The 20,464-nt window shown below is 41.7% G+C and overlaps 1 long non-coding RNA gene across 4 annotated transcripts in view; it reads right to left on the bottom strand.

The window, feature by feature from the left end:
* LOC120363017 (uncharacterized) overlaps positions 1-20,464 on the bottom strand; it is a 267,844-nt gene that overhangs the window by 236,299 nt on the left and 11,081 nt on the right. For all 4 annotated transcript variants that reach the window (XR_012512242.1, XR_012512243.1, XR_012512241.1 and 1 more), the window contains one exon: positions 10,898-11,077. This is a non-coding gene — a long non-coding RNA (uncharacterized LOC120363017). The remainder of the gene's footprint in view (positions 1-10,897; positions 11,078-20,464) is intronic.

Genomic DNA, 20,464 nt, shown 5'->3' with positions numbered 1-20,464 from the left:
TCATTATTTGAGAAAAGATACTTGCACATGCATGTTTATAGCAACACAATTCACGACTGCAAAATCATGGGACCAACCCAAATACCCATCAATAAATGAGTGGATAAAGAAACTGGCATACATATACATGATGGAATACTACTCAGCCAAAAAAGGAATAAATTAGCAGCATTTGCCATAACCTAGATGAGATTGGTGACTTATTCTAAGTGAAGCCACTCGAGAATGGAAAACCAAATATTGTATGTTCTCACCGATATGCGGGAACTAAGCTATGAGTACACAAAGGCTTAAGAATGACACAGTGGACTTCGATGACTTGGTGGAGGGGGGGAGGCACAAGGGACAAAAGCAACAAATACAATGCCGTGTATACTGCTCAGGCGATGGGTGCACTAGGATCTCACACATTACTAAAGAATTTACTCATGTAACCAAATACCACCTGCACCCCAATAACTTGTGGAAAATAAAATAAAATAACAAAGAATCTTTCTATGAAGTATTTGTTATGCACTAGGCATGGTTCTAAGAGGTTTACGTATATTGATTTATTTAATATTCTCACCAACCACCCTCAGGGGACACTATTGTCAACCTCATTTTACAGATGAGGGAATGAGACGTAGAAAAGTTAAATTGCTTACTCAATGTTACACATAATATGTGGCAAAGACAAGATTTAAACTAATTAATAATGTGACCGTATTTTAGGGGAAAGTTCAATTGACTTGAGGAAATAAATGTGAAATGCATCAGCATTTTCTTTGTGTTTCAGCAGATAATGCATTGTGCCCCACTGCCACTGATGAACCACGTAGGAAGCTAGATGAGACCAAAGCCGGGATTAACCAGCAGTCTGCTGGTCAGGAGAAGGGTGAGAAGGTGCCAGTGGGGTCCTACCCATTCTCTATCAGCTTATCTAGGACTCTCCAATCTCTCTACTTTCTCATTCTGCCTAATACAAAATACATTACAAAACCTGTCTTCCTGAGACTAAAATAATTCACCCATGCTTGGTGTCCAGGGCCCACGTTAATCATGTCTGAAACTTGGTTTAACAAATGCACAATGAATCATCATCGCTTTCATTTCTTTAAACTATGACGCAGTCATTAAAACATACCTAACTTGACTTCAAGATGCGCAGGGTAGAGAATCAGAGGGTTGGATGGGCATGGGGAGCTGGGTGCAGGCTCAGTCTCATCTGGCCTTCACTTGCCTTCCTCTAAGCCAGATTGCCTGAGGGGAGGAGCAGTGTAACATCTGCTTCCAGTGATGAAAATCCACCCTACCAACAGAATGGCCATACATTGAGAAGAGGGAAGTACTGAGTTCTGAAACTCAGTACTTCATGAGTGAAGACTCATCCCAAACTCCTTCGATGTAAGTTTACTATCTATCTGTGGATGTTATCAGACTACATAATCTTGTAAATTTATTTAGACCATCTTTCAGTTATTTTGAGTGAGTTATGCTTTTTCAATTAGTTGATGGTTGTTTTTTTAAAACTGGGAAGAAATGCAGATAACTGTTTTCTCACCATAAACTGAGCACATATGATGCTTCAAGCCATATAAATGTTTCATGGGTTTTGTGAACTGTACTGGTAGGAAGAGAATTCTGACATGTCACCTCGTATTTCTTTGTGTAAAATCAACATGACAACAGCTTGAAATTGAAATCTAAGTTCAAACCTGATTAATAGTTTCATAAAATCTACAGTGGTAGTAAGTGATTGCAGGAAGGAAAAAATTATCTGGGTAGTTTTCAGCCATACTGATGTGTACAATGAATCTAGGGGTGATTAAATGTTGAGTGCATAAACAAATGAGCTAATATGTAAGTGGAATGTTGATAAATTATTGATCGATGGCCTAAATAGTACATACGACTTAGTTATATCACTGACTATCTAGATGATTCTGCTTTCCTGAATTGGTTTTTCTAGCTCCATTCTTTCCAAATCATCAGGAATGCTTGATTTACTACCTGGCTAACCAGGAGCTCACAGGTATTTTCTCATCCTTGAGCCAAGGGCCTTCACTCATCACTGTTTCTTTCCTTGATTATTACTTGCAAGTGATAAATGTACTTGCTTTTCATCATCTCTTCTTCCAATACATGCCCCATGATGAGAAGGACTCAGCCTGGCTTGTTATTCCCATAAGGACAAAGGCCAACTAAAAATAAGAAGCTCGACTCTATGTAAAGGACTGAATTGTGCCCCACACTAAATTTGCATGTGGAAGTCCTACCCTCCAGTGTGACTTTATTGGAAGAGAGGGCCTTTAAAGAGTTAATTAAGGTTAGATGAGATGACAAGGATTGGGCTTCAGTATGATAAGACTGGTGTTCTTCTAAGAGGAGAAAGAGACACAAGAGATCTCTCTCCCTGTGCATGGGGAAAAGGCCACATGGGAGGGAGTGAAAAGGTAACTGTCTCCAAGATAGGAAGAGCAGTCTCACCAAAAGCCAACCCCACTGGCACCTTCGTCTTAGACTTTCGGCCTCAAGAACAGTGAGGAAACAAATATCTGTTGTTTAACTTACCCAATCTGTAGTATTTTGTTAGAAGCCTATAATTACTAACTGACTCATATATTCTCCATGTTAAAAATAAGAAAAGAAGCACCTTTTGCTTAGGGCATTTATTTTAGAAAGCTTGTACATCTTTGTCATATTGAAATGTATGTAAATATTCTTAAAAGATAACTTAGTCTCATTAGTTTTAAGACCCAAAGATGCTGTTCTGAAAGCCTGGGAATCATCACTTTGAAAATTATCAAGGAAGATAACACCTCCATTTCTCAGGTTCAGTAGGAGGCTGGGAGGGTAAGTTCCGCAGGTATCTTACTCCAAGTTGCAAGACAACCTCCTTTTATAAAGACATAAGAAGTTTATTTTTTCTTTGGAAAAGCCAATTGTCTAACAGAGACGGTTACCCCAATTGCTAAGAACGCTTAAGATGAAAGGTGTGTGACAAATGGGACTGTAAAGTCCCCTTGAGGACAAGTTATTGCTTACCTTGAGAATTTGTATGTTAAAGGTTGTATCTGCTTTTTATATAAAAAGGTGAGAGTTTTTTTTTTTTTTTTCTGTCTTTGCAACTGCTGAGCTGATTTCCTGAGAAGTGCATCTCACTCTGGTTTCATGCCAAAAGAAATAAAGGTTATTCAATTAGAAAAAGAGGAAGTCAAATTGTCTCTATTTGCAGATGACATGATTGTATATTTAAAGGACCCCATTGTCTCAGCCCAAATCTCCTTAAGTTGATAAGCAACTTCAGCAAAGTCTCAGGATACAAAAACAATGTGCAAAAATTATGAGCATTCCTGTACATCAGCAACAGACACACAGAGAGCCAAATCATGAGTGACCTCCCATTCACAGTTGCTACAAAGAGAATAAAATACCTAGAAATACAAGTAACAAAACATGTGAAGGACCTCTTCAAAAAGAAGGACAAACCACTGCTTAAGAAAATAAGAGAGGACAGAAACAGATATAAAAACATTTCATACTCATGGTCAGGAGGAATCGATATTGTGAAACTGGCCATACTGCCCAAAATAATTTACATATTCAATGCTATCCCCATCAAGCTACCAATGACTTTCTTCACAGAATTGGAAAATAAACACCTTAAGCTTTATACGGAACCAAAAGAGAACCTACATAGCCAAGACAATCCTAAGCACACAATTATGGAGACATCATACTACCCGACTTCAAACTGTACTACAAGGCCACAGTAGTAAAAACACCGTGGTACTGGTACCAAAACAGATATGTAGACCAACGGGACAGAACAGAGGCCTCGAAAGTAACACCACACAGCTACAACTGTCTGATCTTTGACAAACCTGACAAAAACAAGCCATGGGGAAAGGATACCCTAGGTAACAAATGGTGTTGGAAAACTGGCTAGCCACATGCAGAAAGATGAAACTGGATCCCTTCCTTGCACCTTATATAAAAATCAACTCCGGATGGATTCAAGACTTAAACATAAGACTTAACACCATAAAAAACCTAGGCAGTACCATTCTGGACATAAGCATAGGCAAGGACTTCATGACTAAAACAGCAAAAGCAATGGCAACAGAAGCCAAAACAGACAAATGAGATCTAAACTTAAGAACTTCTGCACAGCAAAAGAAATTAGCATTAGAGTGAACTGGCAACCAAAAGAATGGGCAAAAAATTTTGTGACAGAGATGAAGAGACACTTTTCAAAAGAAGACATTCATGCAGCCAACAAGCATAAAAAAAAAAAGCCCATCATCACTGATAACTAGAGAAATGCATATCAAAACCACTTTGAGGTACCATCTCATGCCAATTAGAATGGCAATCATTAAAAAATCTGGAGACAACAGATGTTGGAGACAATGTGGAGAAACAGGAATGCTTTTACACTGCTGTTGAGAGTGTAAATTGTTCAACCATTGTGGAAGACAGTGTGGTGATTCCTTCAGGATCTAGAAATAGAAATATTGTTGGACCCAGGAATCCCATTATTAGATATGTACCCAAAGGATTATAACACTTTCAATTATAAAGACACGTGTACACGTATGTTTATTGTGGCACTGTTTACCATAGCAAAGACTTTGAACTAACCCAAATGCCCATCATAGATAGACTGGACAAGGAAAATATGTCACACATACACCATGGAATACTGCGCAGCCATAAAAAATAACTTCATGTCCTTTGCTGGAACATGGATGAAGCTGAAAACCATCATTCTCAGCAAACTGACACAAGAACAGAAAACCCAACATTGCATGTTCTCACTCATAAGTGGGTGCTGAATAATGAGAACACACAGACACAGGTGGGGGAACATCACACACTGGGGCCCAGGGGCTGAGGGGCTAGGGGAGGAATAGCAGGGTGTGGGCGAATTGGGGAGGGATAGCATTAGGAGAAATACCTAATGTACATGACGGGGCAATGGATGAAGTAACAACCACCATGGCATGTGTATACCTATTGAACAAGCCTACATGATTTCCACATGTATTGCAGAACTTAAAACATATTTTTTCTAAAATATAAGTGGATGGTGAACAATGAGACCACATGGACACAGGGAGGGGAACATCACACACTGGGGCTTGTGGGTGGTGGGGGAGGGGTGGGGAGGAACAGGTAGGGGTGGGGGGATTGGGAAGGGATAACACGAGAAATACCTAGTGTAGTTGATGGGAGGATCAGATGCAGCAAAGCACCAAGATGTGTGGATACCTATGTAACAAAATGCACGTTCTGCACATGCACCCCAGAAATTAAAGTGTAATAATAGTATTTCTTTCTCTTCTACCTTCGTGGAGAAGTTTTCTTGGTTGGGGGGAGATTTCGTTTTCAATTATGTGTCTCTAACACCTCCCAGTCTCAGTGAGAATGTTAAACATATATACATATATACATATATATGCATATGTATGTGTATATATATATATATATTTATATATATGTATATAAACATCTTCTAAATTAATACTTTATCTCTTCATCTGTATTAGTCCAATTTGCATTGCTGTAATAAAGGGATACCTGAGGCTGGGTAATTTATAGGGAAATGAGGGTGATTAGACTCATGGTTGTGCAGACTGTCCAAGAAGCATGGCACCAGCATCTGCTTCTTGTGAGACCTCAGGGAGCTTACAACCATGGCAGAAGGCAAAGGGGAGCTGGCACCTAACATAGTGAGAGAGGAAGCAAGAGAGAGACGGGGGCAGTATCACACTTTAACAACCAGATCTCAGTGAGTGAAGAGAGCAGGAATTCAGCCATTACTGTGAGGAGGGCACCAAGCCATTCAGGAAGGATCTGCCCGATGAGCCAACACCTCCCTCCCAGCAGGCCCTACCTCCAACACTGGGGATCACATTTCAACATGAAACTTGAAGGGCCCAAACATTCAAACGATATCACCATCTCTGTTACTACTGTATCTACACAGGTAATGAGGGGTTCTGTTAGACTTCATTACATCTTAATTCTGCTGCCCATATCAGATAAACAATGGTAGGCTGGTAATGAGGAATCAGAAGTGGAGGCCAAAAGTGGTTTTACTCAGATGGCCATAGCATCATTTTAAATGTTTGGAAAAATTAGATTTCTTGGGTTAGTGCACTGATTAGTGGAAAATGCCCTGCGCTTGCAGTTGGAAGAATGTGGATCTGAACTCCGTTCCACCACTGACTCTCTCTGTGAGTCTTACCAGTCTCCTAATTTCACCCTGAAGCCCAATCTCCTCATCTGAAAACGTCTCTTGTTTCTTCTAGGGTCACTGAGAGACCAGATGAAATATTACAGGTGTGCTTTGCGTGATGAACACTTGTACCCTAGTGTTTTCTTAGTATTCACTAACCTTGCCATCTAAAGGGACTGTGACATTTACCAGCTAGTTTCCAAAGGGGCTTACTCCTAAAGGAAAGGAAAACTGATCTTTCCATTTCCAGTTCATCTGTCCATTCTTCTACTCCTTTAAACTTCTTCATAAAGACTTTCTTGCCTTTCAGCATTATATTCTATCTTTAATAACATAGGACATGGTGCTCACAGTTTTGCACATTTAATTTGTTCTGCATTGGGGGTTATGGTTCCTAAGGGGGATGCCCTATCAAGTTACCCTGTCTTTTCAGCTCAAGAATTCAAGGTGTTTATAAACTGAGGAAATACAATGGCTTCAAGTAGAAAATAAAATGAGGAATAACTGCATACTACAAGATAGCAGTGCAATTTAGAGCTAGAACAGGCCTAGTGTGTTCTAAATCTAGCATAAACACATTTTATGTTATAAATATGGATTTTAAGTAAAAAACCAAGCTTTCTGTTCTGATTTATTTATTTAGGTTTCTCTCTAATTTGGTCGAGGTCTCTCTTTAAAGGAGGCCAGAAGCCAACCCATCTCCAGGAGAGCCCTGGCCAGGAGGAAAGGCAGGCTCTGGGGTGTCAGTCAGGTAAGGCACAAGGAGGAGGCAACACCAAAACACAGGAACAGAAGAAATCTCTAACTTACACATCCTGGAGAAGGTCGGGGAGCGTCTGGAGCCCGAGGGGCAGTCTGAAGGCCGTGAGGAACCAGAGAGCAGAGGGAGGGCCTGAAGCTTTCTTCTCGGGCTTTCCCGTGAGGGTGTGGCTTTGCTGATTTAAGAGAACACGTGGAGCTGGGCTTATTTACAGGGCTCTGGTGTCGACCATTAGGTTTTATCATGACCAGCAGCTGTGTGATGGGTGTGTTCTGACTCAGCGGGATGAAGAACAAATGGGCCACATCACGACCACCCAGGGAGGGGGAGGGTTACCCAGATCGGAGGGGATACAGTGAGACTGGGCTTCAGACAACTTAGGTCAGGTCTGAAAATGGATGCTGAGGCAGCAACTATTAAACACATTTATGGCAGCTTTCCCCGAAACCTGGCTTTTAAATCATTTATATTACACATGAACAAAAACTAAACTGAAAATATTTGGAAATAACCCCTTTGGTTTGCACTAATAAGCGGGAATCAAGTTTCTAGGTTGTCCTGTTTTAAGTCAAATGACAATGTTATTTAAGTTCTCCTATTCGTAGGTTCTCCTATTATAAGTAAAATGACAATGTCATTTCATCTTAAAGCTAAGATATGAAAATAGAGAGGGAAATATGTAGCCCTTTACCTGAGGTGTCAAAGTGTTTCTGTTCATAAAGGCCGTTTTAAGTTTTAGTTTCAGATTTATCTTGTTACTTTAGTGCAGTCTAGGTGAAAATATTCTTTTGAGGCTGTAAGACACATGTTCCCATTTGGAAAAAAAGATATTTCATTGACCATATATGTTTCTACTATGATTGTCGAGTGTTTCTTTTATCTAGAGGTTTATATTGCTAAAGAAGTTGCCTATGGTTACAGTTTGCAGCCAACAAGTTACCCTGAATTAGCACAGGTGGCTCTTGCTATAGGAATGCTGTGGCGTGAGGCTTAACCATAGTTCTCATATTGTGGTTCCCGAACCAGCAGCATCAGTTGTGTCTGAGAACTTATTATAAATGCAGATTCTCAGACCCCACCCAGACCTACTGAATAAGAAACTCTGAGTGGAAACCAGCAATCTGTGGCCCAACACGCCCTACAGGTGATTCTGGACTGCACTAGAGAGCCATCAATTTAATGTTACAGAAACCCCTTTAGGGTTTCTGTAGCACATTGCTTCAGTAATATAAATGTTGACTTTATTTTACTTAATGGCATATGTGATATAAATGGTATATTAATGTCATATAAATGACTATAAATGGTAGCACATTACTTAAATAATATAAATGGTCAACATTTTAAAATTCTTTTAGCTGGTACTGAAAACCACTATCCTGTTTAACAAGGGTTCAGCCTAACAACAGTGGTGGTCATCACAATTCACAGTTTTGGCCAGTTGGTCCTGTTCATAGGCACAGTCAGTGATTCACCCAGAGGACTCACAATGAGTTGCAAACACGTCCCTTCTGCAGAGCTCAGACCGGGATGCCTTTTGAGGTGCTAACTGGCAAAAAAAATTTACATGTCGTTGCGATTTACCCTGCCCTCATCTTCACCCTCATTCTGGGTCTTTGCTTTCCTTGAAACAGTCGCTTTCTCTGTGACCTTATTTATCCTCTCTCACTGTGTGCCCTTCCTCAAACTTGCGGAGAATCCACAAGATTCAGTAATCACCTTCTGAAGGTAGCTTCAGAACTGACTGCTCTCTTAGCTATATCTCTATCTTAGTAAACACAGTCACTTAGATGTCCTCCTGTTAACATCAGCACAAATAAATAAAACTGAATGTGTGCCTCACATCAGCTTCCTATCTGAGCGTCCACATTTTTGTCAGTGGGAGGTTGCACAGATCTACAAGTTACCCTGATTCCCCTTTCTCCTTTGCTGGCTTGACCCTGGAATGAGCTATAGATTTTCATAATATATATCACATTTATCCATTTCTCCATTACTGTATTTAGAATGTAAACACCGGAAATGGGAAACTGTTTTCCAAAAGGCCTTCTTCTGTCCCTTTCTTATTCCCTCCCTCTCTTTCTCCTTTCTTCCCTTTCTCTTAATTCCGTCCTTTTTTCCTTCTCTCCTCCTTTCTTTCCTCCCCTTCCTTCCACAAACAGACGGCAAAAGAAATGATTTAGCTCCTCTCCTTGTAGGTGTCCCACTGACTAAGAGCAGCCTTTGCATTCTTGAGCCTCAAAGTTCTCCACGTTCTGCTGACAATCTACTTCTTTCATCTCCCCTCCATCCACTTCCTGTATTGACTCTTATTGGGTCTCAAACTCAGACACACCGAAAAGCCTGATTGAAAGAGACATTTGAGACCAAATCCTAGGGTTTCTGACACAGTAGTTTCATGGTAAATCCCAAGATTTAACATTTCTAAAAAGTTTTCATGTGCTACAGATAGAATGTTGGTATCTCCCACAAATTCATATGTCCAAGTCCTAACCCCACAGTGTGTCTGTATTTAGAGATGGGGTCTCTAAGGAAGTCAGTCAAGTTAAATGAAGTCATAGGGTTGGGCCCTGGCCTGATGAGATTAGTGTCCTTATAAAATAAGGTGTTCTTATAAAATAAAACACCAGAGAAAGGAAAGGAAAGGAAAGGAGAAAGGAAAGGAAAGGAAAGAAGAAAGAAAATGAAAGGAAAGGAAAGGAAAGCAAAATCAGATGTGGGTGTAATGCACACTAGCATGAGCAGGGGTGCGGTGTTGGTGGCGGATAAGATAATCAGGGAAGCCTTCTCTGTGAATGTGATAGAAGTGAGGGATGAGCCCTGGGAACTAATTTGAAGTTTCTTCAAATGGTTGCAAGTAGATTTACCGTATGACTCAGTGATTCCATTGCTAGCTATATGCCCCAAAGACCTGAAAACAGGTGTTCAAACAAAAACTTGTATGCTCTTTAAATGTGTCAAGATCATAAATATGCAGGAAAGTCTTGGAAACAGTGTCAGGAAAACTGGATCAGAATGAAAAAACATATTTTACTCCCAAGCGGGGCAAGAGGTAAAAGGTAAATGAGTTTGTGAACTGAATTATCATGTAGGAACCATGCTGATTTCTTGATCTAGGGGTTATGCGGTGGTAACCTAAGAGAGTTTCCACACTTTGGATAAAATATACCGGAGTATTTTGTGGGATGTTGCAAATCTGGCACAGCAATAACTGGTGGGGACTCTAAGAAAAGAAACAGGTTATATTTTGCACTGCTACTGGAAGTTTCCTAGAAGTATGACATTATTAAAAAGTAAATTACTTTTTAAAACAACCATATCAATACTATGCCAGAAAAGCAGAGACGTCACCAAAATCCACTATAGAGGCTACTCTTCATCCAAAGCTGTGAACCCTTATAAAAGCCTCAATGTCAACCAACTCCACTTAGTAGATATTATTATACTTAGTAGTATTAGAGGCTGCTGTGTGGACACATTAGTTTTACTGCACAGTGTGGATATTAGTGTTAGGGCACAGTGTACATATTATATTGGTGTTGGAGAACAGTGCAGATATTACATTAACATCAGGGAACCATATGGATAGTATTACATTAGCATTAGAAGCAACAGTGTGGATATCAGATTAGCGTTAGAATATTATATTGGTGTGGATATTATGTTGGTGTTAGTGTACGGTATGGATATCATAGTAATGTTAGGGCACGGTGTGATTATTATATTAGAGGCCACTGTGAGAACATATCTTAGCAGCCACTGTGTCTGGATATTGACAATGATATCAGGATGTAGTCGTAATGATGGGATTTGGGGATTTCATTTTTCTAGATGAATTTCTTCCTTTGCTGAGTACTCTAAAGACTCTCTTCTCTGCACTCAGGGCCGTGGAAAGGAAGCTTTTTACTCACCAATGAACAAGACTTAGTTGACACCACCGTCGTGCTGCCCCGAGGAAGTCTTCGGGCACCTCAGAGGGAAGTTGGTCAGGGGTGGGTTCGTGCGCCCTCTGGTGGCACCAGAGCTCAGCACAGATACTCTTGCTCAGTTTCTCAGCAGACGTGCACCCCCGCCTGGCTGTCCTGAAATACCTATAAAATTCAATATTGAGTTTACTCAATGTAATAATTTTAGAAATTCAAACCAAAATGAAGCCCACTGTAGCCATTCCTTCCCAAAGACGGTGATGGAAGACTTTGGAAGCCATGTCGAATCAAATGAATATATACACAAATTAAGAAAAACAAAAACCTACTCAAAATAGTCCAGAGACTGTAATTTTAAATGCAAAACTATAAAAAATCTAAAAGAAAATCTATATGACGTTGAGTTTGGTGTTGACTTGTAACACAAAACATCAAATGCCAATTCATGAAAATATTGATAACGGACTTCATAAAACTAAGTATTCTACTGTGCAAAACTGTATGCAGAGAACAAAAAGAAAAGAGAGATGTGAGAAGATAATGACAAAACACACACGTGATTTTAAAACTGGGTAAATATCTGAACAGATACCTAACCGAAGCAAATATACTGATAGTAGGCAGGACATGGTGGCTCATGCCTGTCACCCCACATCTTTCGAAGGCTTAGACGGGTAAATATTCTGAGGTCAGAGTTCCAGACCAGCCTGGCCAACATGGCGAAACCCGTCTCAACTAAAAATACAAAAAATTAGCCACGCGTGCTGGTGGGCACCTGTAATCCCAGCTGCTTGGGAGGCTGAAGCAGGAGAATCGCTTAAACATGGGAGATGGAGAGTGCAATGAGCCAGTATCGTGTCATTGCACTCCAACCTGGGTTACAGAGCAAGAAAGACTCCATCTCAAATATATATATATATATATATATATATATATATATATATATATATATATACTGTTAACAACACATCTCATACATGTTGATATGTTTATACGAGGGGAAACTAGTTCGGGTCTACACAGGAAATCTGCATTTTCCTCCCAATTTCGGTGTGATTCTAAAACTAATTTAACATAAAACCTTTATTTAAAAATTGTAATTTTTAAAAATATCTCCTTAATTATTTGTACTAATAAGAAGCAGTAATTGACACTAACTACTCCTACTTTTCAAAACAAGGGCATTCATGATGCTGCAAAGTAATTTATGCAAACATACGTAATTTCAATGAAATGCCTATTTTACAAGATTTATGTTAAAATACATCCATGTAAACATATTTATCATATATTTTTTTCTTGTGGTGTGGTTCACTTTCTAGGAAATCTGGTCACCTTAGAACCAAGGAAAGACTTCAGATTTTGGACACTATTTCAATTTACAGCAGGACGTTTTCAAAAGTATAACTTAAAAAAAATTAAAATAGCAATTGATTGTGACTGAATCACCTATTATAATGAATGCCTGTCTTTGTTTTGTTTCCCAGCATTCCTTTTAGCTACAATACAACAAAAGCAAATATTTGCCACTGGAAAAAAATATTCAAAGAAAGACTGTAAAGGGAATTTGTGACCACAATTATTCAATGTTTCATGATGATGCTTTCTAATACTGAAAAGTTTAAAGGGTTACTCAAAGTTATCCCCCCAAAGATGCTTTGAAGCAATCGATGAAACTAGAGAAACAAAAGTGGCAGGACAATCAATGCAACTTTAGATGTCACTGTGTCTCGTGAGAAAAAGCAATTTACCTTTAGAGGATTGCTAAGAATTACTGGAAACCCAGACTCTGGAATGCATCTAAATTTAGTTGTCAATATCACTAGCAATGAAGGTGATAAAAAGGGATCTGTGTTTTATTTCTGTAATACAATACCAATGCAGTATTTAATGCTCCAAGGAAAATAAGTTATACCTGAAATACAGTTGACAATATCAGAATCAAAATAAGCTTCCTGACCAGGCACAGTGGCTCATGCCTATAATCCCAACACTTTGAGGGGCCTAAGCAGGTGGATAATCTGAGGTAGGGAGATGAGACCCGCCTGACAAACACGGAGCAACCCCATCTCTACTAAAAATACAAAAATTACCCAGGCTTGGTGGTGCATGCCTGTAATCCCAGCTACTGGGGAGGATGCGGCAAGACAATCGCTTAAACCAGGGAGGAGGTGGGTGTGCTGGGCCAAGATCACACCATTCCTCTGCCCTACTGTATGTGTAAAAATGCAAATACACGGAACCAGACTAAATTGTATTCAGTGAAAGGCTGATCAAAAAATTCAAAAGAATGCAACTTTTGTTTTATCTACTTCTGACCTAGAACCACCCCCCACCCCGCCTTCCTACCTCCAGTTGTTCCACCTCACTGAACCGAATGACTTTACATCTTGCACATATTGATTGGTGTCTCATGTCTCTCTAAAATATATAAAAGCAAGCTCTACCCTGACCACCTTGGGCCCATGTTGTCAGGACCTCCTGAGGCTGTGTCATGGGTATGTCCATAACCTTGGCGAAATAAGCTTTCTACTTGACTGAGACCTGACTCAGATATTTAGGGATCACAATCCACAATCACCATGGTGTGACATTTGACTACAGCACTGAAGTACAGAGATGAGCTGTACAGGTATGGTATGTAGCCTGAAAGCAAGAAGCTATACCATATCACTTACACCATCCAGGTTTTACAAGGACACTTGATGGTGTGTGCACAAAGATGAAATCACTAAGGACACATTTCTTAGAAAGTATCCACATTGTTAGGAGACGCTTGAGTGTATTTTAAATGGTTAAAGCCTAGGAGGAAAAAAAAAAAAAAAGCAACTGAACTCCTGTTATGGTTTAATAACAAAGCTTAATAGAGTTAACATATTTCATCTAATCTAAGATGCTAATAATCAACACACATTATTTTATGCAACATCACAAATAGGCTGCCAATTAAACCAACTTTCTGAATGACAACAAAAATGTAAACTTTCTTCTATTAATGCCAGGAAAGTAAAATGAATATGAACCATGGTTTTGACATGTTAAAGCAAAAAAGGGGAAAGCTGTTAGCCTGAGGTCTTCCCTAAGCAAACGAAACCGAACTTCGAGGCATGCAAACTGACTTAAAAACGTTAACCAACCAACCAGTCAATGACAAAATACCCAGCTGCCAGCTGGCTGTATGACTATTGACGCTGAGGGAACCATCCCCACAACCGGCGGTCGCCCAGCTGGAGCCAATGAGAAACCTCACTCAGCTGCCGCCGCTGAGAGCTGGAAGACCCAAGCCCTGTTTCTCACTCTGGTGCTTCAGGCACGATTCAAGCATCATTCTTTCCTTCAAATTTGCCTAAAATTCTTCTAACCCCTAAATTCTAACTTTTAACCCTAACCCTTAGCCCTAATCCTCACCCTAAACCCTAACGATACGTTAGTTTCTACATTTGCACTGATATGTCAGTGTTGATTATTAAAACTTGCACTGCAGCCACCGGGCCTTGGGCGGGGAGAACCTAGGTGCGAAGGATTCAGAGGAGCTTTCGGTGTCCAGTTTTCCATACTGAGATCTTACCAGTCTCTGACCATAAGCATTGAAGGGCTGCAAACAGGAAGGAATTTACTCACTGTAGACGTGGCCCAGAGTTGTAGCGAGGCTATGCCCGCTAGGCCTGTGCCATGGAGCATGCAGCTCCACACTCACGGTTCCCCACAGATATATACTGAGAAGACTGCAACCCCGCAGACCGGCAGGATGCCGCGTGATGCACGCCAGGGCCTGGACGCCACACCACGCAAGCCGGCGCTGGGACGATGCACCACATGCCCCTAACCCCAACCCACCCCTAATCCCTAACCCCTAACCCTAACCCTGAGCCTAACCACGTTAAGTACAGGTTGCAATGAACACAGATTGTGCTAATGCTCTCCACCTTTGGCAACAGAGCTACACTCTGTCTCAAAAAGGAAAAATACAAAAAATTAGCTAGGCATGGTAGTAGGAGACTAATCTCAACTACTTTAGGGGGCTGAGGCAGGGGACTTTTTTGAACCCAGGTAACGAAGGTTACAGTGAACTGAGATCGCCCCACTACACTCGAACCTGGACAACAGTGCAAGACTTCATCTGCAAAGGAAAATAGAGACACGGTTAAACACACACTGCACTAATAAGACATGCAAACAGACATCAGGCACATAACAAGATGATCAGTATCATTACCATTATGACCATCTACACCCAAACCACAATGGCATATACCTTTGACACACACTAGAAAGGCTATAATCTAAAGAAATGTAAAATAACAAGTGTTAGCAAGGTCTGAGAGAAATGACCATCCTTAAATACCGTATGGGGAATATAAAATAGTGCAGCCTTTTTTGCTTAAATATGTATGTTACTGCGATTTAGGTTTTGGGGTACATTTGAAGAATATTCAAGATTGTCACATAGGTACATACTTGGCAATGTGGTTTGCTGCCTTTCTCCCTATCACCTATAGCTGGCATTTGTCCCCATGATATCCCTCCCCAACTCCCACTACATGCCCTCCACAGACCCCAGTGTGTGATGCTCACCTCCCTTTGTCCATGTGTTCTCACTGTTTAACACCCGCCTATGAGTGAGAACATGCAGTGTTTGATTTTCTGTTCTTCTGTCAGTTTGCCGAGATTGATGCTTTCCAGGTTCATCCGTGTCCGTACAAAGGACACGAACTCGTCGTTTTCTATGTATATGTGCCACATTTTCCCTGTCCAGTCTATCATCGTTGGGCATTTGGGTTGGTTCCAAGTCTTTGCTATTGTAAACCATGCTGCAATGAACATTCGTGTGCCCATGTCCTTGTAATAGAACCATTTATAATCCTTTGGATATATACTCAGTAATGGGATTGCTAGGTCAAATGGAATTTCTATTTCTAGGTCCTTGAGGAATTGGCACACTGTCTTCCACAATGGTTGAACTAATTTGCACTCCCACCAACAGTGTAAAAGTGTTCCTATTTCTCCACATCCTCTCCAGCATCTGTCGTCTCTAGATTTTTTAACGATGGCCATTCTAACTGGCGTGAGATGGTATCTCAATGTAGTGTTGATTTGCATTTCTCTACTGCAGCCTATTTTTAACACAGTTTGCTGATTCCTCAAAAAGTTAAAAATACGCCGGGCATGATAGCTAATGCCTATAATCACAGCACACTGGGAGACAGAGACAGGTGGATCACATGAGTCCGGGAGTTAAAAGCTAGCCAGGATGACACAGCAAAACCCAACCTCTACTAGAAATACAAAAATTAGCCACGCACGGTGGCACACACCTGTAGTCCTAGCTACATGGGAGGTTGAGACAGGAGGATTGCGTGAGCCCAGAATGTGGAGGCTGCAGTAAGCTGAGATTGCATCACTGCACTGCAGCCTAGGAGACAGCACAAGACCTCATCTCAAAATGGAAAGGCCAAACATGGTGACTCACACCTGTAATCCCAGCACTTTGAGGGGTGGAGGCAGAAGGATCTCTTGAAGTCAGCAGTTAAAAACCACCTTGGCCAGCATGGCAAAACCCGGTCTCTACTAAAAACATGAAAATTATCCGGGTGTGGTTGTATGCACCTGTAATCCCAGCTACTTTGGAGGCTGAGGCAGGAGAATTGCTTGAACCCAAGAGACTGAGGTTCCAGTGAGCTGTTATCAGGCCACTGCACTCCAGCCTGGCCAACAGAGGCAAGATCGCACCAAAAAAAAAAAAAAAAAAAAAATGAAAGAAAGAAAGAAAAAGAAAGAAAAGAAAAGAAAACTATAATGCCTGGGACTGGAGGAGTGTAGTGGCTCACGCCTATAATCCAGCACTTTGGCAGACTGAGACGAGCATGTACCTCAGGTTGGGAGTTTGAGACCAGCCTTACCAACATAGAGAAACCTCGTCTCTACTGAAAATACAAAAATTAACTGGGCGTGGTGGTGCTCACCTGAGGAATCACTTGAACTTGGGAGGTGGAAGTTGCAGTAAGCCGATTGTGCTACTACACTCCAGGCCTGGGTGTCAGAGCGAGACTCCATCTCCAAAAGAAAAAAAAAATACAAAAACTTAGCTGGGCATGTTAACAGGAGCCTGTAATCTCAGCTACTCGAAAGGTGAGACACAAGAGTCATGTGAACCCAAGAGTGGGAGGTTGCAGTGAGCCGAGATCGCACCACTGCACTTTAGCCTGGGTAAAAGTGCAAGACTCCATCTCAAATTAAAAAAAGAAAGTGAAAAGACAGCACACAGTGCATTATATATCTAACAACAGTCTGTTAACCACAGTGTATAATTTGTCTGACTCAACAACAAAAGCAACCAAATTACAAAATCTAAAAACAGCTGAACACACACTTCAACAATATGACATGCAAATGGAAAACAAGCACATAACAGGATGATCAATATAACTCTCATTATGGCAATCTACATGGAAGCCACAATGATAAACTCCTTTAACACACACTCAAAAGGCTATAATCCAAATAAATAGAAAATAACAAGTGTTAGCAAGGTCAGAGAGAAATCACCATCCTTAAATACCATATGTGAATATAAAATGGTGCAGCCTATTTTTAACATAGTTTCGTATTTACTCACAAGTGAAAAATAGTCTGGGCACAATAGCTGATGCCTGCAACCACAGCACATTGGGAGGCCGAGACAGGTAAATCACGTTGAGTCCAGCAGTTCAAGATCACCCAGGATGACTTAGCAAAACCCCGTCTCAACTAAAAATACAAAAATTAGCCAGTCATGGTGGCACACACCTGTAGTCACAGCTACTGGAGAGGCTGACACAGGATTGCTTGAGCCCAGAATGTGGAGGTTGCAGTAAGCCGAGATTACACCACTGCACTCCAGCCTGGGAGACAGCACAAGACCCTGTCTCAAAAAAGAAAGGCCGGGCATGGCAGCTCATGCCTGTAATCCCAGCATTTTGGGAGGCCGAAGCAGAAAGATCGCTTGAGGTCAGGAGTTCGAGACCAGCTTGCCCAACATGGTGAAACCCTGGTACCTGTAATCACAGCTACTTGGGAGGCTGAGGCACAAGAATTGCTTGAACCCAGGAGGCAGAGGTTCCAGTGAGTAGTTGTCAGGCCACTGCACTCCAGCCCAGCCAACAGAGCAAGACCTATCTCAAAATAAAAAAGAAAGAAAACCAAAATACCTAGGAGTGGCAGGTGCAGTCGCTCACGCCTGTAATCCCAGCACTATGGGGAGTTGAGGCAAGCAAATCAACTGAGGTTGAGAGTTTGAGACCAGCCTGACCATTGTGGAGAAACAACATCTCTATAAAAAATACAAAAAATTTGCCAGGCGTGGTGGCACAGGTCTGTAATCCCAGCTAGTCAGAAGGCTCAGGGAGAAGAATCGCATGAACCCTAGAGGTGGAAGTTGCAGTGAGTCGATATTGCACTAATGCACTCCTGCCTGGGTGACACAGCAACAGTAATACACCATCTCAAAAATCAATAAATAAATACAGAAAATTGGCTGGGCATGGTACTGGGAGTATGTAATGTCAGCTACTTGGCAGGCTGAGGCAGGAGAATCATCTGAAACCAGGAGAGCCGTGAGCCGAGATCACACTACTGCACTCCAGCCAGGGAAACAGAGCTAGACTCTGTCCATCTCATGAAAAAAAATAATAATAAAAAAAAATAAAGAGATAGGTGGAACACAAGCCACAGAAAGGAAGAAAATATTTGTGCATTACATGTCTAACAGTCTGTTAGCCACGATGTGTTATTTGTATAAATCAACAACAAAAACAACCAAATTACTATGGAGAAACAGCTGAACCCACACTCCGCCAATAAAACACTGAAATGTAAAACAGGCACATAAGAGATGGATAATATCATTATCATTAGGGCCATCTTAACTCTATGACATACTCAATGTCATACACAATGACATACACACGCTTTGCCAAAAATACGTGTTAATGGAAAACAAGCACATAAAAAGATGATCACTATCATGACTATGGCCATCTAAACTGAAACTATGACATACTCCCTCACACACACTAGAAAGGATATAATCCAACAAATGTTAATTAACAAGTGTTGGCAAGGTGAGAGAGAAACCACAATCTTTAAATACTGTACAGGGAACAAAAACGGTGCATCCTGTGTTTCACATAGTTCGGTAATTCCTCAAAAAGAAAAAAAAAAAAAACTAGCTGGGCACATCAGTTGATGCCTGTAATCCCAGCACAAGGGGAAGCTGAGGCAGGTGCATCGCGTGACTCCAGGAGTTCAAGACCAGCAAGGATGACAAAGCAAAACCACCTCTCTACTGGAAATACAAAAATTAGCCAGTTCATGGTGGCACACACCTTCAGTCCTAGCTATTTGGGAGGCCAAAACGAGAGGACTGCTTGAGCCCACAATGTGGAGGTCACAGTAAGCCAGGATCACAGCCCTGCACTCCAGCTTGGGTGCCAGCATAAGATCCTGTCTCAAAAAAGAAAGCATGGCCATGGTGGTTCATGCCTGTAATCCCAGCACAAGGGGAAGCTGATGCAGGTGCATCATGTGACTCCAGGAGTTCAAGACCAGCAAGGACGACATAGCAAAACCACCTCTCTACTGAAAATACCAAAATTAGCCAGTTCATGGTGACACACACCTGTAATCCCAGCACTTTGGTAGGCTGAGACGGACAAATCATTTAACATTCGGAGTTCAAGACCAGCTTGGCCAATATGGCCACTCAGACCCTGGATTCTACCTCTGCAGCCCACCTGCACCTGAACCCTCCTCCCCACATCGGTAAAAGCCTGGAACTCTCAGAACAGCAGACCTCACCAGCCATGGAACTTGATAGTCCTCAAGTTCCTGAGGATGGAGCTGATGAGCCGGGCCCTCAAGTCCTTCTGCCTCATTTGCTCTCCTGGGATTGGAGGGGAGAGAGAGATGAAGACACGGCTGATCCAGAATTATCCCCTGCACCCTGACAGTCACCCTGCAGCAAATCCCACTGATCTGACCAAGTGTGTCCCAAAGCTGCCTGCCTCTCCGCATCTCTGACCCTCAGTCCTGATCCATCCACCGTTATCCTGTATCTGGACTCCTGCAGGAGCTGACCCAGGAGCGTTTCCCCGGGGAGGCAGCTTCTGATGCCCAGAGAACAGAGGCTGCCCCTGAGCCCACCTGTGGATGGCACTATCAGAAAGGCTACCTGGAGGTGAGTAATGCCTGAGCTACATCTTTTTTTCTTTCACATTTTTGGTGGGGTTTGGGGGTGGGGGGGATCTCACTATGTTGCTCTGGCTGGCCTCAAGCTCTTGAGCTCAAGTGATCCTCTGCCCTAGGCCTCCTAAAGTGCTGGGATTACACCCTGAGCTACACATAAAAATGACCAGGAGGTGGACACCAGGAAGGCAGAGGATGGGCCTGGGAAGAGGGAGGGGAGGCTTTGAGACAGGGAACAGCATGACTCAGAGGACACAGTGCGGCCAGAGGAGTGCGTGGGCAGGGTCACTTGGCACTTTCGGGTCAGGCAGGAATTTTGGGTCTCCCGTG

This window comes from Saimiri boliviensis, chromosome 10, assembly GCF_048565385.1.
Source record: "Saimiri boliviensis isolate mSaiBol1 chromosome 10, mSaiBol1.pri, whole genome shotgun sequence".
NCBI classification, from domain to species: Eukaryota; Metazoa; Chordata; class Mammalia; order Primates; family Cebidae; genus Saimiri; species Saimiri boliviensis.
This window is presented reverse-complemented; position numbering and strand designations above follow the sequence as displayed.